Below are 22151 nucleotides of genomic sequence, written 5' to 3'. Positions count from 1 at the left end.
GTCAGCTACTTTTACAGTCTGGATTCTGTCAGTAAGCCAGTTGGCAACCCATAGAGTGACGTAGGGATTTATGTCCAGCTTAGTAAGTTTATCTGTGATTCCAGAGTGGGGGATGGTGTCGAAGGCCTTGGCGAGGTCCAGATAGGCTGTGTGGACTGCCTTACCATCGTCCACTGTTCTGGTGACTGATTCGAAGAAGTCAGTCAGGTTCAGGAGACAACATCGGCCCTTCATGAACCCAAACTGGGTGGGGTCCGGTGTTTGAAGGTTGCCAATGTCTTTGTTTATAAGTTCCATGATAATGCGTTACATGCCCTTGCAGATCAGGCTCGTCAGACTGATAGGGCGGTAGTTCCCGGGATCCAAGGTGGATCCCCCCTTGTGGAGTGGGATAACTGTAGCTGTGCGCCACTCAGTGGGCACGAAGCCTGAGGTGAGGCTATGATTAAACATGACACTTAGGTGAGGTGCCAGTTCATTTTGTACTTCTTGTAGTACACAGCCTGAGATGTCATCTGGTCCCATGGATGCTGTATTCTTAGCTTTGGAGAGTGCGGTTTCTACCTGTGTGGCCATGATAACTGGAATTTGGCAGTCTTTTGGTATTGAGATGGGCCCTTTAGGGGGTGAGAGTGGGGTGAAGTTGGCACTAAATTGATCTGCCAGGATATTGGCAGTATCCTTGGCATCAGTATATTTAATGCCATTCTGTTGTAGCTCAGAGCAGATCTGAGCATTGCCATTTAGTTTCTTGACATAACTATAGAATGCCTTCTGGTTGTCTTTGGAATCTTTGGCAGTTTTATTTTCGTAACTAGCTTTGGAGAATTTTATGAGGGATCTCAGCTTCTTACTGAGGCTGGTAAGGGAGTTTTTTGCATCCTCAGGTTTTCCTCTTTTCTGCAACAGTTTCTTCCTTCTGTTGTTTAGTTTGTTTATGGCAGGTGCCACCAGATTGGCTTCCTTTTTTTGGAGGAGAGCGTCTTGTTTCCATTTGGGATGACACGATTTATGCATGAGTGGATGTGCTCGTACAGTGCCTTAGTGTAGGATTCAGCAGTCGAACTTTCAGCTCCCGTCTGCATGGGTGCCATGAAGTTTTTCTCTTCTCACTGAAGTAGCATGAAGTTAGCTTTGGAGAAGTTTTTTTACAGAGGTTTCCTTACTTGGGGGGTGGGATGTGGATGTCAAGGGTGATTTGCTTATGGTCAGACCTGACCAATGAGGGGGTGACCACTGGTGTGGAGCATCTATCTCCCATGTTGGTAATGACCAGGTCTAGGATATTGGAGCCCCTGGTGGGACAATGGATGATCCTGGGCATTGGAATTTATGAATTCCAAGAACCATTGGGAAAAGGTATTGGTACCAGAGTAGTTTTCCCAGTTAATGTCAGGGTAGTTGAAATCACCCAGTATTAGGGTGTTTGGCTGTATCTTAATATTTTCCAGTATGTTTAGAAAGGTATAGGGAGAATCTTGGGGCATGGTGGGGGATCTATAGCAAGCTACAATTTGGATTGCAGTCTTACGTAGTTAGTGTTGCACCTAGGCAGCTAGCCTGGAGGTATGAATATTCTTGGTGAATATGGACACTCCTACACCTTTAGTGTTTCAGTCTTGGTTTGGTGGCCGAAAAGTGTTGTAAGAGTTGTAGCCTGGTATTGCAGGTGTGCTCTCTGGAGTCTTGAACCAGTTCTCAGTTACTGCACAGATGTCAGTGTTCTCCATTTTTAGGAGTGCCTCGAGAGAGTGCATTTTGAGGTTTAGACTTCTAGCATTGAGTAGCATTACCTTCAGATTTTGCATGCTTATATCTGTTACGGTGGTGGTTTTGTCCTTCGAACCTTGCCTAAAAAAGGCACTATAGGGGTGGCAAGAGCTTTAGCCAGTAACCTGAATCCCAGGGGTGACAGGTGCAGACCATCTCTGGCAAAGCATCATGGATGTTCTTCATTCCACATTGCTGCAGTCCTAACTATTAGGGTAGTCCGCTGTCCAGTCGGCCCGAATACCAGAGTATATGGCTGACGTCGGTCAGGGCGCATTAGACTGACGTCAGTACGTCAGGGTACTAATGCGCATGACCGGCGCCATATCCTCAGTCTTTTGCCGCATGGTCCGATGCAGAAGCAGTTTTGGCGAGTGCAGGTTGGCGTTCTGAAATTTTCTGAAGTCGGAGTTTCAGACCCGAATCAGAGTTGGCTAAGTACCCGTTGGGGAACATTTTGGTTTTTCTTGCCTCAGTATTTAACCGGATGTCAGAAAAAGTGAATAACTGTATTTCTTGTGGGAAACAGATACCTCATAGGGATTACCATACCTTGTGTATACCTTGTTTAGGGCCTGAGCACGCGTTGTTGGATGCCGCTCTTGTGCTAGGTTTAACAAACGCACTATTAAGAGAAGGTTAGACTGTGCCAGGTTAGTGTTTGGGAAGCGCTGTAATTATAAAATGCCGTCGGATGCTCCGGCGCTCGCTTAGCCCAAAAAGCGCAAGGACAAAACAGCGAAGCCTAGGGTTGATGAACCGCAGTCCCGGACGCCGGTTCTTTAGAAGGCTCAGTGGAGCCAGAGGTTTTGCCAGGAGTTTCTTTGGAGTCTCAGGCAGAGACTTTACTGTTACAGGATGTGCCTTCTCAGGAGGTAGGCCAGGCTGAGGGGCTTCTCAGGTAACTGTTCTTCCCTCTCTTCCTAAGGTAGTTAGAGCCTCTCCTTCTGTTTCCAAAACTTCTTTGAGAGGTAGGCCAAGTTTAGCTTCAGTGGGGGCTTCTCCTAGCACTTCAGGCTCTGTGCCTAAGAAACATATGCTTAAAATGGCAGAAGATTTGATTACTATGATTAGAGGTTCTATGCCCCCCCCTGATAAGAGGCCTAGGGTGGAACCTGAGTTTGAAAGTTTTGAACAGTGTTCAGAGGCTTCTGAGTCTTCTGCGGATGATTTGCAGGAGTACCCTCCTTATTCTGATTCTGATGTGGATGATTCCACTCCTACAGCTTCTCCTCCTGAGGATTTCTCATTTTCAGAGACTCTGCATTCCATGAGGGAGCACTTTAAATGGGAAGGCCAGGATTACTCTGATTCCAGGAAAAGGCTTAGGGAATTCTTGTTTTTACCCCAGCATAGGCCCTTAGCTATACCTCCTGTGTTGAATGTGGTGGAAGATGTTTTTGCAGAGGCTTCCTGAACCCTGATTCTTTGCCTCCTGCTCCTGTTAAACCTGATAGGTACTATAGGGTGCCTGAAGCTCATAAGTATCTTTTAAGAGTCCTAGGGCAGACCCGAAACTGTTTCTCAGGGACCTAAAGGTGTTAAGGCCTCTGTGGTTAAAAACCCTGTTCCCACTGATAAAGATGCAAGGGCTTTGGATAGATGGGGAAAGAAAGTGTATACTTCTTCCATTTTAGCCATGAGGGCGTTGAATTGTCAGTTTCACATGCTAAAATATCAAAATTACCTCCTTTCACAACTGAAATCTAAGGTGGATGCTTTGGCGGAAGGTATTGAGTGTAAAGAGTTGCTGGATTTAGTTCATGTGTCTGAACAAGTGGGTAAGCATTCTTTGCAATGTGGTTTTGATGCTGTACAGGCCTCCTCGAGGGTGGCTGCCACTAGTTCTGTTCTTCGCAGGCATGCCTGGTTGAGGGATCAGAATTTAGCTGAGCATGTTAAGACAAGGATTTTGGATGCTCCTTTACAGTCTGATGTGTTGTTTGGTTAAGCCTGTGGAAGCAGTTTTAAAGAAAATGGAGGACAAAGCTAAGTCTATGCAAACTGTTAAAGATTTTTTGCAGGTGCAGCCACCGAAGTTTAGTAGAAATTGGCCTACTAAGGGATGGACATATCCTGTTTATGATTCCCAGTCTAGGGGTAGGTCTAGACGTGGTAGGGGCAGAGCTCAAGGTTCTTTTAGGCCTAGAACAGGGAGTTCACCTGCTCCAACTTCTGGTGAGGGCAGGGGTCAGTCCTTTAAAACAGACCCAATGACCTGCCATTTCAGCTGCCAGTAGATTCTCGCCTCGCAGCTCCTTTGGGAGGAAGACTATCTCTTTTCAAAGAAAATTGGGATTTAATTACCCTTTTAAGACCCGATTTGGGTTTTTTGGGGATTTTCCCAATTTTTTTACCACGGGCCAGGTTATTCTTTTAATTTTGGGGGGGTTTTTACCCCCATCCCCCCCAAAGGGCTCCAACCACCTCTAAAAAAAAGGGGCCCAAAAAGGGGTTTTGCCCTCCGGGGATCCCCCATTTTTTTTTTTTCTTTTTTTTTTTTTTTTTTTTTTTTTTTTTTTTTTTTTTTTCAGAGGGGTTTTTTGGGCTCCGAAAAGGGGCAAGGGGGGTTTTTTCCTCAAGGGTCAAGGAGACCCCACCCCCTTTTTGAAAGACCTAAACCTTGGGAAACCCTTCATCTTGGGATTTTCAAAACGGGCCCAAATTTTTAAGTTTTGCTTTCCCCTCTTTATCCCCCAAGTTTTTGGCTTTCCTTTTGTTTAAAAATTCATTTTTGGTGCCTCGGGCCAGAAAAACCCAAAAGGGTTTTTAAACCCAGTTAAATCCCGGAAAATTTTCCTTAAAAAAGGCCCATTCTGCCTAAACATGGCTTTTTTTTCCACGCAGAGCCTTTTGGGGGAAAAAAATTATCTTTTTTCCTTTTATAGGGTTTTAAAAGCCCTTTCCCTAGGGTTCTAGGATTTTTAAGAAATGCTTTAAAACGTTTCCTGTTGAAAATTCCCAGGAGGCACTGCATTAAAATTTTGGTTGGAATTTTTTTGGGTCAGGAGTCCCCACCTTTTGGGAGGAACTTTGGTTTCCTAAGTTTTGGGAGTTGGGGAAAAGCAAAATTTTCCCCAGCCAGACTAAAATTTAAAAAGGAAAAGTACAAAAAAAGGTTTAAGGATTTTTTTAAGTAACCCCTTCAGAAAAAAAAGGGGAAAAACCCTTTCCAAGAAATTTTAGAGGGCCCTGAAACCCTTCCCAAAGGTTTTGAAAAACCTTTTCGGGGTTAAGGGGCCAAAAAGGTAGGGGTACCTTTTTTTTCCAAAAGGGAGACTAAATAACTTTGTTTACTCCCCCAGGCCGGCACAGGGGTTTTAACCCCTTAAGGATTTGGAAAATTTTAAAATTTAGGGATTTAAGTTTTTTTTTTTAAAAATTTTTTAAAACCCCCATTACAGGCAAAAACCTGAAAAAAGCCCCATCTTTTTTTCACACTTTGCCAAAACATCCCCAATTCCAAAACCCGGGCAATTTAAAAAAATCTCAATTTTTTAAAAAATTTAAAATTTGAAAAGTCCCAAAATTCGGGGGGGTTTTTATTGGATCCCGAAAAGGGGAAAATAATTTTGGAGTTTTTTATTCTCGAACTTTGTCCCCTTTCTTTTCATTGTGCAAATTTTCAAAGTTGCCACAGGCCTTTTTTCAGAAAGGGCTAGGGGGAATTAGACCCAGGGGGCAATTGGGGTTTTCAAAAAGGTGGAAAAACCCCTTCAATTTCCCGGGGTCGGTTAAAATTTTTCCCTTTCCCCTTTTTGGTTACCTAAGGTTTCCCGAAAACCCCTTTGGCAAGATTTTGAATTTCAAAGGGGGTTAAAAATTACCCAACCTTTTTTACCAAAGGGTTTCAAGGGGCAAAAAAATTTTAAAATTTGCCTTTTTAAACCCCCAAAAAAAGGGGAATTGCAAAAATAAGCCCAAAAAATTTCCCAAAAAAAATTTTGGGGTTTTAGGAAAAACCAAAATTTTTTTTTTTCGGGGGAAAAAAAAAAAAACGGATTTTTTCAGAATTTTACCCAAGGCAAAATTCAGCTGATTAAGGCCTCACCCTGGGAAGGGTCCGCTTTTGCCCAAAAAGGCGCATAAAAAATCAGGGACCTAAGATTTTTTATCAAGCACTTTCCCACAGCTTTTGAAACTTTGTCCCCTAATTCCATCCTTTCCCCTTTTTTTCCCCTGGGGGGGCCTTAGGACAGCAAAAAAAAATTTTAAAATTTCACAAAGCCAAAACCCCCCCTTTTCCCCGTTTAATGGTTTTAGAAAAATTTTTGGTATTAAGGAAAAGGGCAAAAGGGGTTTTTATTTCAAAACCCAAAAAAAAAAGAGAGGAAAACCCTGCAGGTGGTTCCTTTTTCCCTGCCCCAAACCCACCTATAAAAACGGGGACCAAATTTTTGGACTACAAGGGAGCACCCATTTTTTCCCTTTCTTTGGGGCCCCGGCAGAAATTAGGCCCCTTTTTAAAACCAAATTACAGGAAGTCCTTTTTTTGGGGCCAAGGGAACAAAAGGCAAGCTACCAGTATAAATTTCGAATAGGGCCCAAAACTTTTCTACGGGGATAACACAAAAAAAGGGGGAAAACAAAAGATTTCCCCCCAAATCATAACTAGGGTTTTGCCAAAACCCCCCGGAAAGTTTGGGGGGGCCCTTAAAAAACTAAAGGTGCATTTTTTCCCTTCCGGGGGACGAAGATCGGGGCCCCCCAACACAAAAGATTCGAAAGTCCAGATTTTGCCAAGCAAGGGCCCCAAAAAAAAAAAAAAAAAAAAAAAAAAAAAAAAAAAAAAAAAAAAAAAAAAAAAAAAAAAAAAAAAAAAAAAAAAAAAAAAAAAAAAAAAAAAAAAAAAAAAAAAAAAAAAAAAAAAAAAAAAAAAAAAAAAAAAAAAAAAAAAAAAAAAAAAAAAAAAAAAAAAAAAAAAAAAAAAAAAAAAAAAAAAAAAAAAAAAAAAAAAAAAAAAAAAAAAAAAAAAAAAAAAAAAAAAAAAAAAAAAAAAAAAAAAAAAAAAAAAAAAAAAAAACCCCCCCCCCCCCCCCCCCTCCCCCCCCCCCCCCCCCCCCCCCCCCCCCCCCCCCCCCCCCCCCCCCCCACCACCCCCCCCCCCCCCCCCCCCCCCCCCCCCCCCCCCCGGGCCGCCCCCCCCCCCCCCCCCCCCCCCCCCCCCCCCCCCCCCCCCCCCCCCCCCCCCCCCCCGCGGCCCCCCCCCCCCCCCCCCCCCCCCCCCCCCCCCCCCCCCCCCCCCCCCCCCAGGGGCCCTCTTGGGGAAAAAAAAAACTGGGAAGACCTGAGCCCCCCCGGTTTGGGCTAAGGCGCTCAACCAGGGGCCCCCGTTTTTAACCCCCGAACGCCTGGAGGAAAACCCCAAGGTGCTGGAGAAACCTATGGAACTCAAGGGTATACAAAATTATTTTTAATACATGCCTTTGTGGAGGGCCCCTAGGCAGCTATTGACTCCTTGCCAGCCGGGTGATCTCTTTCCCTGTATGGCACCTTGAAAAAATTTGGTTTTTCCTTGTTTAAGGTTGTTTTTGGGGGATGGTGTTGGACTTTGTGTATTTTGGGTTGACTTGTTTTTTTGTGTTTTTTGGGTCCTTTTTGGGAGGTTTTTTCCTTGAAATTTTTTTAGGTTGCATATGTGGGTTTGGGGTGTGGGTTTTAAAGGGTTTTGGTTATGTTGTGAGGTTTTTCCCCCCTTTTACTTTCCCTTTTGGGCGGGGAACCCTTTTCCTTGGCTTGGGCTTCTCCGGGTTGTAGGTTGGGTGGTAGGAGGAGGGTTGTCTGAATTGGCCGTTTCCCATTCCCCAAGGGGAAGGGAAAAAAGCTGACCCACATGCATGTTTAGGTGCTTTTAAAAAGAAAAGACATGTTTTTCCCTTTTAAAGGTACTTTGCAGTTGTAGGCTATTTAGTTTTTAAAAGGAGAGTTGAGTGCTTGTATAAAAGGGCTTCCTAGTTTTTCCGGGCCAGGATTTTTTCTAAATTCCTTCCGCCTTTGGTTTCCCCCCCAATCCAAAATAGGCTGGCGCGGTCAAGCTTAAGGGCGTCGGGGCGCAGGGTACAAAGCATGACCGCGCATTTCCTCAGTTTTTTTCCCCTGGTCCGATGCAGAAAGTTTTGCAAGTGCAGGTTGGTTCTGAGATTTTCAAGGGGGTTTCCCAACCAATTGGAAACCCTTGGGAATATTTTTTTTTTCTTGCCTCAGTATTTTGGGGGGAAAAAAAGTGAATAACTGTATTTCTTGGGGGAAACAGATACCTCATAGGGATTACCATACCTTGTGTATACCTTGCTTGGGGCCTGAGAACCGGGTTGGCTGTCGCCTTGTGCTAGATTTCAAAGCCTATAAAGAGAAGGTTGATGTGCCAGGTTAGTTTTTTGGGGCGTGTAATTATAAAATGCCGTCGGATGCTCCCCGCTTGCAAAAAGCGCAAGGACAAAAAAGCAAAGCCTAGGCTGGAAGAACCCCTCCTGGGACGCGGTTCTTAGAGGGCTCGGGGGCCAGAGGTTCAATAGAAATTTCTTTGGAATCCCAGGAGAGACTTTATTACTGCAAGATGTGACCTCTCAGGAGGTAGGCCAGGAAGGGGCTTCTCGGGTAGCTGTTCTTCCCTCCCTTCCAAGGTGGTTAGGCCTCCTGCTGTTTCCAAGGCTTTCCCAGGGCAGGCCAGGTTTTTTTTCAGGTGTTACCCTAGTTCTTCAGGGTCTGTACCTAGAAGCATATGCTTAAGATGGCAGAAGATTTGATTACAATGATTAGAGGTTCTATGCCCCCTGATAAGAGGCCTAGGGTGGAACCTGAGCTTGGGAGTTTGGGCAGTGTTGCTTCTGAGTCTTACTGAAGACTTGCAGGAGTATTCCACTCTGATTCTGATGTAGATGATTCTACTCCCTGCTTCTCCTCCTGAGGATTTTCATTTTCAGAGACTCTTCATTCCATGAGGAGCATTTTAAATGGGAAGGTCAGGATTTCTCTGATTCCAGGAAAAGGCTTAGGAATTTTTGTTTCTACCCCAGCATAGGCCTTTAGCTATACCTCCTGTTCTAGATGTGTGGAGAATGTTTTGCAGAGGCTTTTCTGAACCCTGATTCTTTGCCTCCTGCTCCAGTTAAACCGGGTAGATATTAAGGGTGCCTGAAGCTCATAAGTTCTTTTAAGAGTCCTAGGGCAGACCCAGAAACTGTTTCACAGGGGCCTAAAGGTGTTAAGGCTTCTGTTGTTAAAAATCCTGTTCCTCCAGATAAAGAGGCAAGGGCTTTGGATAGATGGGGAAAGAAAGTGTATACTTCTTCCACTTTTTGGGCCCTGAGGCTTTGAATTGCCAGTTTCACATGTTGAAATACCAAAATTATCTCCTTTCACAATTAAAGTCTAAGGTAGATGCTTTGGCGGAAGGTTTGGAGTGTAAAGAGTTGCAGGATTTAGTTCATGTTTCTGAACAGGTGGGTAAGCATTCTTTGCAATGTGGTTTTGATGCTGTGCAGGCCTCTTCGAGGGTGGCTGCCACTGGTTCGGTTCTTCGCAGGCACGCCTGGTTGAGGGATCAGAATTTAGCTGAGCATGTGAAGACAAGGATTTTAGATGCTCCTTTACAATCTGATGTGTTGTTTGGTTCCTGTGGAAGCAGTTCTAAAGAAAATGGAAGACAAGGCTAAGTCTATGCAGACTGTTAAAGATTTTTTGCAGGTTCAGCCTCAAGTTTAGTAGAAATTGGCCTACCAAGGGGTGGACATATCCTGCTTATGATTCCCAGTCTAGGGGTAGGTCTAGGCGTGGTAGGGGCAGAGCTCAAGGTTCTTTTAGGCCTAGAACAGGAGTTCACCTGCTCAGTCTTCTGGTGAGGGCAGGGGCCAGTCCTTTAAACAGACCCAATGTCCTGCCTTTTCTCCTGCCAGAATCTTCTCGTGGCACACTTTGGGAGGAAGGTTGGCACTTTTCAAAGAAAACTGAGTTTAATTATCCAAGACAGATGGGTATTGGATATCATTCACCACGGTTACAGGTTTTATTTCCATACCTTGCCTCCTTTCAAAGGCATGCCAGACATTCCTCCTCAACAAAGGAAAGAGGCTCACAAACAAATTTCTCTGTTGCTCCAAATAGGGGCCATTCAGCCGGTTCCTTTCCAGAAAGGGGCCTAGGATTTTATTTCCTGTTCCTAGTACCAAAAAGGGAAACGTGGAGACCAATTTTGGATCTGTCTATCCTCAACATTTATCTGGACATTCCCAAGTTCAAAATGTTGACGTTACAACAGCTTTTACCTCTGCTGGGCAAAGATCACTGGATGGTAACTTTGGATCTCAAGGAAGCTTACCTTCATGTTCCTATCAGACTAATTGCAGGAAGTATCTGCGTTTTCTGGAATTCTCATTATCAGTTCTCTGCATTGCCCTTTGGCTTATCTACTGCAGAGTATTCACAAAGGTTCTGGCTCAGTATAGCTTTCTTCAGGCTAAAGGAATACAAATCTATCCTTATTTGGACGATTGCCTGATTCTGGCTCAAGGAAGGGCTTCTTCAGCATTTGGAATATGTGATAGCAGTGCTAAGATGCCTAGGGTATTCTGTGAACGAAATAAAGTCCAGTCTAGTACCCCCCCAAGACATGTGCTTTCTGGGGGTGAGACTGGATACAGCAACCCCGATGGGCCTTTTTAACCCGGGCAAACAAAAGAAACTTTCTCTTTACTTTCAACTATCTCATCAGGGGTGACTGCAAGGACAGTCCATCAAGCCTTAGGGTTCATGGCATCTAGGATTTGGTGTTTCTCCAATACGCCAAACTGCATATGAGGAAGCTGCAATGGTATCTCACAAAATGTATGGATTAATAGCACTGCTAAGATTTGGACACTGTCATTCCAACAGCCACCTTTGCCTTCAAAAGGAATTTTGTGGTGGGTCGTGAATGCTCACCTAAACAAGGGATTTCTGTGACTCCGGCCGCTAGCCAGGATTTTAACCATAGATGCTTCCCGGGATGACCGCTTGGGGAGCTCATCTAATGGAAAGTGGGATACAAGACAGTATTCCTCGCCAGACTGCAGCACTACACTCAACATGAAGGAGACAGCTAGCAGTCCAGTTTGCATTGGATGGCTGCCTCTGGCGAGTTTACACACACACATCTTTTAGGGCAGGTGTTGATCCCTGACAGACAACACAATCAGTCATGTGGTACATCAACAAGCAAGGGGAACACATCTATCCCCTGCGCAGGCAAGCAACATTTTGTGGGGGACTGCTTAAGCTTGCAACTGAATCTTCAAGCAAGGTTTCTGCCAGGGGCACAGAACTCCTTAGCAGATGTGTTAAGCAGGCAAATCATGGATCCCACAGTGAAAACTGGATCTTCATGTATTTCAGACATTGACAGTGTCATGGGGAACTCCAGACATAGATCTGTTTTCTCCACTAAACCACCAGCTGCCAAAGTTTTGCACAAGGTTTCATCACACAGCCTGGAAAGTGGATGCTCTTTCTTTCAGTTGGAAAATCTTCATGTGTATGCCTTTCCACCTCTGCCTCTCCTCCCAAAGGTACTCCTAAAGGTCAGACAAGACAAGCCAAGGATGATTTTAATAGCTCCAGATTGGCCTCGGCAGCACTGGTACCCATTGCTGAGGAGTCTGGTAGAAGCCTCCATGGCCCTTACCTTGATTCCCCACCTATTGTCTCAGAAGGCGGGCATCTACTCAATGTCAAGCTTCACTCTCTTCATCTAACAGCCTGGCATATTCTGTTTTGAACCAGCAGGTCTCAGCTTCCTCAACAAGTTTTGAATGTGATTATAAACCAGAAGACCTAGTACAAGGAAAGTGTCAGAAAAAAGGGAGAGAATTTTTTTTTTGGGGGCAGCCAAGAATTTGGGTGTTTAGCCAAATTTGAGTGTGGCTCTTCAATATCTTACTGAGTTATTGGACAAAGGTTTGTCTTTCTCTTCCATTAAGATTCATGCTGCAGCAATTTCAGCTCACTATGATTGTGCCACCTTGTTTTCATCCTTTGTTCAAGCAATTTCTTAGAGGGCAAAGAATATAAGACCCCCGGAGCTCCTACTCCTGCTTGGGACCTCAATTTTGTGTTGGAGAAACTCACTCTACAACCTTTTGAGCCTGCAGCTACTGCTGAATTGAAATATTTGTCATGGAAGACTGCTTTTTTGTTAGCCATTACCTCTGCAAGAAGGGTGTCTGAATTGCAGGCCCTTATGGCGGGTTTAGCCTTTTGATTTTTAGGTATCTTTTACTAATCCTTCCTTTATGCCTAAAGTGGTTTCTAGTGTGGCTTTAAACCAAACTATTCATTTGCGTACCGTTTATGCAAAGCCACAAAATAAGGGGGAAAAAATTTTGCGCACGTTAGATGTACACAGGCAATTCGTTATTATTTAAGCAGGACTAAGGATTTTAGGCAGTCTCAGCAGTTGTTTGTTCTTTTTCTTTGAGTTCTCAGGGTAAGCCTGTGTCAAAACAAACTATTTCTAAGTGGATTGGGTTTGCATTCTTTCTGTTACTCCCATCATGGCAAGATTCCAGCTGGGATTAGGCCTCATTCCACTAGGGCTACTGCCACTTCAAAAGCTTTCTAAGGGGTGGCAACTAAGGATATTTTGGAGGCAGCTACTTGGAGTTCAGTGCATACCTTTCTAAGCATTACCACCTTCCTCTCTACTCTAAATCTAGGGCTGGTTTTGCCACTGCTATTTTTCAGGGCATGTTGTCAGCTCCTGCTTCTTGTGATTTGCCATCCTCCCTTACCTCTGCTTTGGGATTCTACCCATGTAGGACTGCAGCAATGTGAGATGAAGAACAAGTCAGTTTTGTACCTACCATAAATGTAGATGTTAAATCCACATTGCTGCAGTCAATTACTCCCTCCTTCCCTCTGTGTTTAGGGGTGGTTGTGTGGGTGGGGTTGTACCTTTCTGACTTTGTATATATGTAATATATTTGGTACATGTTTGGTGTGTTGTTGTTTTGGTTTGGCCTTATCTTTTAGGGTCTTCTGACATCTGGGGCAAGAAAAGACTGAGGAAATGATGTCGGTCATGCGATTTGTACCCTGGCGTCCTGGCGTCAGACTAATCGACCGACGCAGCCTTATACTGGTATTGGCCGACTGGGACAGCGGACTACCCAATGTCAGGACTGCAGCAATGGATCTTGAACATCTACATTTAGGTAGGTACAAAACTGTACTTCTAGAGCAAGTGCTAGTCACAGGGTTCATATTTTTGTGCTACTAGAGAAACCAGCTAGTTCTAAGGGAAAATTTGAAGAGCAGACTTTCTTTCTGCTGCAAACACACTGTTTTAAGCCAGAAAGTTGAAAGGGATAGAAATCGGCCCAAAATGGCTAATAAAATTACAATTTCAGAGCTGCAAACCACACCTCTAGTGTTAGATAAGCAGTACAGTGCTCCCACTTCTAGGTCTGTACTTTTTGATCAGCTGATTATCCAGTGCCCATTTTAAATCATGTTTTTCTACAGGTGAAAGATCTGCAATATTATTCCAACGGGAAAACAAATTGTTATTGTGACCCTGTTCCACAAAAATTAACTGCTAGTGTTTGCTTGAATGTGTATGAAGCATCCAGAAAACCTCTGGATCACTTTCTTTTCTGTGAGATTAATTATTGATTAACTCAGTCACTGATTTGGATGCAATGCCAGATCTTTTTTTTTTGGGGGGATTAATAAGGTAGTAATTAGGCGTTGTAGTAGAAGTTACATTACAAATGCTTATTTTCTGCCACATTGTCTCTTTTAAAATTTTTAATGCAACTTTTTGACTACCATTGGTGATTAATATTTTAAAATGCCCTTTCATCTGGCTTACCTTCTTGCCTAGTGGAGGAGCTATGAGAATGGCTTAGTCAGCAGGAATAAATGTAGCTGTGGGAAAATTTGTTCACATTTCTGTATATAAACTTTTATATACATTCATTTTTGTAGTGCTCAGCTAATGTCAAAGACCAGATGTCTTGGAATATTTGTTGTGTTGCTTCCCTTTTGTTTTGAAATAGTTACTATTGTATGATGCTGTTATGAAGGGAAAATCACATTTTGTTTGTTTATAACCTGCAGGCTGTGTAAGTCTCTGCATTACTGTATTCTTCTTGCTGTTTTTAGTTTCAGGAAGATGTCGGAAGATGCATTATATAATACTGGAATTGATGTCAGCACAGATTTGTGAATTTGGCATTTTTAAATTGAAAACTAATACTGCCCCGTGGTTCATACAAGTCTTTCTGTGTAAAGGGAAGGGGGTGATTTTGAGTATAGCACAACGAGGAATCACAACATAGACATAGACAAATGTACTGTCCAGGCATTTAAACATTGTTAACTCATGACTACAGTAAACTATCAGTTAAGCACCCATGGGGTTTGGAATAACTGTAGTTTCTGGTTTGAATTACCTTTAAAATAGGCCCTGACTAATCTTTTATCTATTTGGTTTGCTTACCAGGTTAAACATAGATGGGGAAAGTGGGTAACCCATTCATGTTGAAACCAAATCCCCAAAATTTTTGGTTTGGGATTGATGCTGTGCAGGAGCCTCTTCGAGGGTGGCTGCCACTGGTTCGTTCTTCGCAGGCACGCCTGGTTGAGGGATCAGAATTTAGCTGAGCATGTGAAGACAAGGATTTTAGATGCTCCTTTACAATCTGATGTGTTGTTTGGTTCGCCTGTGGAAGCAGTTCTAAAGAAAATGGAAGACAAGGCTAAGTCTATGCAGACTGTTAAAGATTTTTGCAGGTTCAGCCTCCAAGTTTAGTAGAAATTGGCCTACCAAGGGGTGGACATATCCTGCTTATGATTCCCAGTCTAGGGGTAGGTCTAGACGTGGTAGGGGCAGAGCTCAAGGTTCTTTTAGGCCTAGAACAGGGAGTTCACCTGCTCAGTCTTCTGGTGAGGGCAGGGGCCAGTCCTTTCGTAAACAGACCCAATGTCCTGCCTTTTCAGCTGCCAGAATCTTCTCGTCTGGCAGCACCTTTGGGAGGAAGGTTGGCACTTTTCAAAGAAAACTGGAGTTTAATTACCCAAGACAGATGGGTATTGGATATCATTCACCACGGTTACAGGTTTTATTTCCATACCTTGCCTCCTTTCAAAGGCATGCCAGACATTCCTCCTCAACAAAGGAAAGAGGCTCACAAACAAATTTCTCTGTTGCTCCAAATAGGGGCCATTCAGCCGGTTCCTGTGCCAGAAAGGGGCCTAGGATTTTATTCTCGCCTGTTCCTAGTACCGAAAAGGGGAACACGTGGAGACCAATTTTGGATCTGTCTATCCTCAACACTTATCTGGACATTCCCAAGTTCAAAATGTTGACGTTACAACAGCTTTTACCTCTGCTGGGCAAAGATCACTGGATGGTAACTTTGGATCTCAAGGAAGCTTACCTTCATGTTCCTATCAGACTAATTTGCAGGAAGTATCTGCTGAGCTGGGAATTCTCATTATCAGTTCTCTGCATTGCCCTTTGGCTTATCTACTGCGCCCAGAGTATTCACAAAGGTTCTGGCTCCAGTGATAGCTTTCTTCAGGCTAAAAAGGAATACAAATCTATCCTTATTTGGACGATTGCCTGATTCTGGCTCAAGGAAGGGACGTGCTTCTTCAGCATTTGGAATATGTGATAGCAGTGCTAAGATGCCTAGGGTATTCTGTGAACGAAATAAAGTCCAGTCTAGTACCCTCTCAAGACATGTGCTTTCTGGGTGTGAGACTGAATACAGCAACCCAGATGGCCTTTTTAACCCCGGACAAACAAAAGAATCTTTCTTTACTTCCATCAACTATCTCATCAGTCCGGGCTGACTGCAAGGACAGTCCTTCAAGCCTTAGGGTTCATGGCATCTTGTATTCTGGTACTTCCCAATGCCAAACTGCATATGAGGAAGCTACAATGGTATCTCAAAATGTATGGACACAGCACTGCCAGGATTTGGACACTGTCATTCAAATAATACCTTGCATTCAAAAGGAATTTGTGTGGTGGGCTCAGGAATGTCACCTAAACAAGGGACTCTCTGTGACCCGGCCAAAGGCGAGTCAGATTCTAACGACAGATGCCTCAGACACAGCTTGGGGAGCTCATCTGAATGGAAAGTGGATACAAGACAAGTGGCCTGCCAGACTGCAGCATCTACATATCAACATGAAGGAGATGTTAGTAGTCCAGTTTGCATTACTGGCTTTCAAGGATTTACTTCTTCCAGGGCAGGTGTTGATTCTAACAGACAACACAACTGTCATGTGGTACATCAACAAACAAGGGGAACACATTCTTATCCTCTATGCAGGCAAGCAATGATTTTGTGGGAGATCATGCTAAGCTTGCAACTGAATCTTCATAAGGTTTCTGCCAGGAGCACAGAACTCCTTAGCAGATGTGTTAAGCAGGCAAATCATGGATCCCCACGAGTGAAAACTGTATATTCATGTATTTCAGACATTGCCAGTGTCCTGGAGAACTCCAGACATAGTTCTGTTCGCTTCTCCACTAAACCACCAGCTGCCAAAGTTTTGCACCTAAAAGGTTTCATCACACAGCCTGGAAAGTGGATGCTCTTTCTTTCAGTTGGAAAAATCTTCATGTGTATGCCTTTCCACCTCTGCCTCTCCTCCCAAAGGTACTCCTAAAGGTCAGACAAGACAAGCCAAGGATGATTTTAATAGCTCCAGATTGGCCTCGGCAGCACTGGTACCCATTGCTGAGGAGTCTGGTAAGGAAGCCTCCATGGCCCTTACCTTTGATTCCACACCTATTGTCTCAGAAGGACGGGCATCTACTCAATGTCAAGCTTCACTCTCTTCATCTAACAGCCTGGCATATTCTGTTTTGAACCATAGCAGGTCTCAGCTTCCTCAACAAGTTTTGAATGTGATTATGGAAGCCAGAAGACCTAGTACAAGGAAAGTGTACGAGGAAAATGGAAGAGATTTTATTTTGGTGTGCAGCAAAGGATTTGGATGTTTCTGAGCCAAATTTGAGTGTGGCTCTTCAATATCTTACTGAGTTATTGGACAAAGGTTTGTCTTTCTCTTCCATTAAGATTCATGCTGCAGCAATTTCAGCTCACTATGATTGTGACCCACCATTGTTTTCTCATCCTTTGTTCAAGCAATTTCTTAGAGGGGCAAAGAATATAAGACCCCCACGTAGAGCTCCTACTCCTGCTTGGGACCTCAATTTTGTGTTGGAGAAACTCACTCTACAACCTTTTGAGCCTGCAGCTACTGCTGAATTGAAATATTTGTCATGGAAGACTGCTTTTTTGTTAGCCATTACCTCTGCAAGAAGGGTGTCTGAATTGCAGGCCCTTATGGCGGTTGAGCCTTTCCTGATTTTTAGGTATCTTTACGTACTAATCCTTCCTTTATGCCTAAAGTGGTTTCTAGTGTGGCTTTAAACCAAACTATTCATTTGCCTACCTTTTATGCAAATCCCCAAAATAAGGGGGAAAAGATTTTGCACACTTTAGATGTACACAGGCAATTACGTTATTATTTAAGCAGGACTAAGGATTTTAGGCAGTCTCAGCAGTTGTTTGTTTCTTTTGCTTTGAGTTCTCAGGGTAAGCCTGTGTCAAAACAAACTATTTCTAAGTGGATTGGGTTTTGCATTACTTTCTGTTACTCCCATCATGGCAAGGAGATTCCAGCTGGGATTAGGCCTCATTCCACTAGGGCTACTGCCACTTCAACAGCATTTCTAAGGGGTGGCAACTAAGGATATTTTGGAGGCAGCTACTTGGAGTTCAGTGCATACCTTCTAAGCATTACCACCTTCCTCTCTACTCTAAATCTAGGGCTGGTTTTGCCACTGCTATTTTACAGGGCATGTTGTCAGCTCCTGCTTCTTTGTGATTTGCCATCCTCCCTTACCTCTGCTTTGGGATTCTACCCATAGTCAGGACTGCAGCAATGTGAGATGAAGAACATCGACAGTTTTGTACCTACCATAAATGTAGATGTTCAAGATCCACATTGCTGCAGTCCAATTCTACCTCCCTCCTTCCCCTCTGTGTTTAGGGGTGGTTGTGTGGGTGGGATTGTACCTTTCTGACTTTGTATATATTGTACATATATTTGGTTCAGGGGTGTTTGGTGTGTTGTTGTTTTTTGGTTTGGCCTTATCTTTTTAGGGTCTTCTGACATCTGGGGCAAGAAAAGACTGAGGAAATGATGTCGGTCATGCGCATTTGTACCCTGACGTCCTGACGTCAGACTAATGCGCCTTGACCGACGTCAGCCTTATACTTTGGTATTCGGGCCGACTGGGACAGCGGACTACCCAAGTGTCAGGACTGCAGCAATGTGGATCTTCGAACATCTACATTTATGGTAGGTACAAAACTGTACTTTCTAGAGCAAGTGCTAGTCACAGGGGTTCATATTTTAGTGCTACTACTGAGAAACCAGCTAGTTCTAAGGGAAAATTTGAAGAGCAGACTTTCTGGTGCTGCATGCGCAAACACACTCGTTTTTAAGCCAGAAAGTTGAAAGGGATAGAAATCGGCCCAAAATGGCTAATAAAATTACAATTTCAGAGCTGCAAACCACTCCTCTAGTGTTAGATAAGCAGTACAGTGCTCCCACTTCTAGGTCTGTACTTTTTGATCAGCTGTTTATCCAGTGCCCATTTTAAATCATGTTTTTCTACAGGTGAAAGATCTGCAATATTATTCCAACGGGAAAACAAATTGTTATTGTGACCCTGTTCCACAAAATTAACTGCTAGTGTTTGCTTGAATGTGTATGAAGCATCCAGAAAACCTCTGGATCACTTTCTTTTCTGTGAGATTAATTATTGATTAACTCAGTCACTGATTTGGATGCAATGCCAGATCTTTTTTTTTTTTTGGGGGGGGGGGGGTATTAATAAGGTAGTAATTAGGCCGTTGTAGTAGAAGTTACATTACAAATGCTTATTTTCTGCCACATTGTCTGTCTAAATTCTTAATGCAACTTTCTTTGACTACCATTGGTGATTAATATTTTAAAATGCCCTTTCATCTGGCTTACCTTCTTTTTGCCTAGTGGAGGAGCTATGAGAATGGCTTGGAGTCAGCAGGAATAAATGTAGCTGTGAAGAAACTTTGTTCACATTTCTGTATATAAAACTTTTATATACATTCATTTTTGTAGTGCTCAGCTAATGTCAAAGACCAGGTGTCTTGGAATATTTGTTGTGTTGCTTCCCTTTTGTTTTGAAATAGTTACTATTGTATGATGCTGTTATGAAGGGAAAATCACATTTTGTTTGTTTAGAACCTACAGGCTGTGTAAGTCTCTGCATTACTGTATTCTTCTTGCTGTTTTTAGTTTCAGGAAGATGTCGGAAGATGCATTATATAATACTGGAATTGATGTCAGCACAGATTTGTGAATTTGGCATTTTAAGTTGAAAACTAATACTGCCTCCTGTGGTTCATCACAAGTCTTTCTAGTGTGTAAGGTAAGGGGGATAAAAAAAGATTTTGAGTATAGCACAACGGGAGGAATCACAACATAGACATAGACAAATGTACTGTCCAGGCATTTAAACATTGTTAACTCATGACTACAGTAAACTATCAGTTAACCGGCACCCATGGGGGTTGGGTAATAACTGTAGTTTCTGGTTGCTTGAGAGTTACCATTAAAAATAGGCCTGACTAATACTGTACCCTATACTATTTGGTTTGACTTACCAGGTTGGAAAGAGGGGGGATTTATTCCTATCTTCCTTTTTAAAATGCTAAAACTCTAAAAACGTAAGGTATGATGTCCTTCAAGGATGCATCTGCAGTCCTTACAAATGGGTTGTCCTGTCATCAGGCAGCCCTTCGGTCGGCCGGATTCCAAAGTCTGGGTCTGGCTTCGGCCGACGTCATTGCGGCAGTTCTTCGGGTATAAAGGCATCAGCCGACGCCATTTTCCTCAGTCTTTCTTGCCGCGTGGCACCCGAAGCAGAAGCTGTTCGCAAGTGCCGGTCGGTCAGATCCAGAAATTACTACTACCGAATACTACTTCGAAGACTTCTATAAAGCTAAGTACCCCGTTGGGGACTCTTTCTTGCCTCAGCCGATGTCAGAGAAAGTTAATAACTGTTTATCTTGTGGGAAACAAATACCTCATAAAGATTTCCACTCCTATTGCATACATTGTTTAGGCCCAGACCACGACGTAGCAGCTTGTCTAGCCTGTGCTTCTTTTAACCGACGGACGCTTAGACGTCGCACGGACTTTGCTGAACAGATTTTCGGCCCCGATTTTGCCTACATTATGCCGTCGGATCCTCCGACTACGCAAATAACCAAAAAGCGCAAAGAAAAGGACCGACACTCGCGGTTTCGGCTGAAACCGCGGTTAAGCAAACCATGAGTGTCTCGGTTTCGGCCGAAACCGAGCAAGCGGTTCTTTCTTCAGCCGATAACTTGCCTTCTACCGAGGCCTCTTCTATCCTGGTAGAAACGGCTTCTGAAATCCAACCTCCTGATGCGATTTCACAAGATTTATTAGACACCATTCCCCTAGATATTTCTACCCCTGCACGTTGAGCTGCTAGGCCTCCTACAGCTATGTCTATTAAGGCCTTTGCCAGGGCTAAAGCAGCCAAAGCTTCTAAACCTGTGCCTGCCAAGCCCCCCTCTCACAGGCCCAGCACCAGCTCCCATATGCTTTCTTTGGCAGAGGATCTCATCTCTTTAATTCGTGGATCCCAGCCTCATCCAGACAGGGCCTCTCTCCCTCCTCCAGAAAAGAGGCCTAGAGCAGAGCCCCCTGAGCCAGTAGCCACAGATGATTCCTCTGATGACTCAGATCATACAGACCCTCCTGAGGCTTCTTATTCTCCTTACGAAGACTCTGATGCTGAGGAGTCCATCCCTTCAGCCTCTCCTCCTGAGGAATTTTCCTTTGGGGAAACCTTGCATGCTATGAGGGAACAATTTCAGTGGCAGGGCCAAGATTTCTCAGACTCTAGAAAAGGCTTAGGACCTTTCTACACTTGCCACAGCATAGGCCCTTAGCTATACCTCCAGTTCTATCTGTTGTTGATGATGCATTTAATGATGCTTGCACTGCTCCTGATACTTTACCTCCGGCTCCTGCTAAGCCCGATAGGTACTACAGGGTCCCGGACACTCATCACCACTTATATAAGGCTCCTTTTGCAGATCCAGAGACTATCTCCCAGGGCCCAAAAGCTGTAGCAGCTACTTCTTCTAAAAACCCCCTCCCCTCTGAAAGGGATTCCAGGTCCTTAGAGATGGGGTAAAAAAGTTTACACCTCTGCTACTTTGTCAGCTAGAGCTTTGAACTGCCAATTTCATATGATTCAATATCAAGAGTTTATGCTTGACCAGTTGACTAAAAAGCTGTCCTCTGAAGAATCTTTAGATAAAAAGTATATTCAAGAAATGTTACATAACATACAGCAAGTTAGTAACCATTCTTTAAAATGTGGCTATGATGCACTGGAGGCTTCCTTTAGATCAGCCATGACTGGCACAGTTATCAGGAGACATGCATGGTTGAAAGAACAGGCTTTACCAGACCATGTCAAATCTAAGCTTTTGGATGCACCTATGGACAAGGTCAATTTATTTGGTGCCCCCGCACAGCAGGTACTAAAAAAGATGGAAGAGAAAGCAAAATCTGTGCAAACAGTCAAAGATTTCTTACAAGTTCAACCTCCAAGGTTTAGCAGAAACTGGCCCTCCAAGAATTGGTCCTTTCCGGACTCCTCTAAGACACAAAGAGTCAGGAATAGGCGCTCTAGAGGCAGAAACCAATCCAGGGGTGCCTACAGGGGTCGCCAGTGGCAGGGTAACAACCAACGAGGCACCGATACAGCCACCACCACTACAACAACTCAATCACAGTGACTTGGCGGTGGCACCACCTACCAGGGAACAACTAGAAGCACCCTTAGGCGGAAAGCTATCATTATTTTCAAAAAACTGGCACTGCATCACAAGAGAAAAATGGATTTTGCAGACTATAGACAAAGGTTACAGGTTCCATTTCCATACACTACCAGGAAAGAGAGGAATGCCAAACCTACCACCTTCTCAAAGGACAGAAGCTCTAAAACAAATATCTCAATTATTAAGAATGAGAGCTGTAGAAAAGGTACCATTTTTGGAGCAAGGGAAGGGATTTTACTCCAGGCTCTTCCTGGTACCAAGAAAGGAAAACAAATGGAGGCCTATACTAGACCTGTCTGCTTTAAACACATTCCTCATTGTTCCAAAATTCAAAATGCTGACCCTACAGCAGCTTCTTCCCATGCTGGGCAAGGAGTCTTGGCTGGTAACTCTAGATCTCAAGGAGGCATACCTGCACGTCCCCATCAGACCAATTTGCAGAAGATACCT

General features: G+C 43.8%; 1 protein-coding gene across 10 annotated transcripts in view; it reads left to right on the top strand.

Moving 5' to 3' along the window:
* The window catches only part of PLEKHA1 (pleckstrin homology domain containing A1), a 2820639-nt gene that overhangs the window by 869931 nt on the left and 1928557 nt on the right, over positions 1-22151 (top strand). The window contains exon 1 of one of the 10 annotated variants that reach the window (XM_044056046.1): positions 19161-19246. The exons of the other annotated variants lie outside the window; for them this stretch is intronic. The gene's annotated coding sequence lies outside the window, so the exon portion shown is untranslated. Of the gene's footprint in view, positions 1-19160; positions 19247-22151 lie in introns of those variants that run through there. 10 annotated transcript variants of the gene reach the window in all.

This window comes from Protopterus annectens, chromosome 14.part0 (genome assembly GCF_019279795.1).
Source record: "Protopterus annectens isolate FY-2018-M chromosome 14.part0, PAN1.0, whole genome shotgun sequence".
NCBI lineage: Eukaryota > Metazoa > Chordata > Ceratodontiformes > Protopteridae > Protopterus > Protopterus annectens.
The sequence above is the reverse complement of the archived record's forward strand: the minus strand, read 5'-3'. Positions and strand labels throughout refer to the sequence as shown.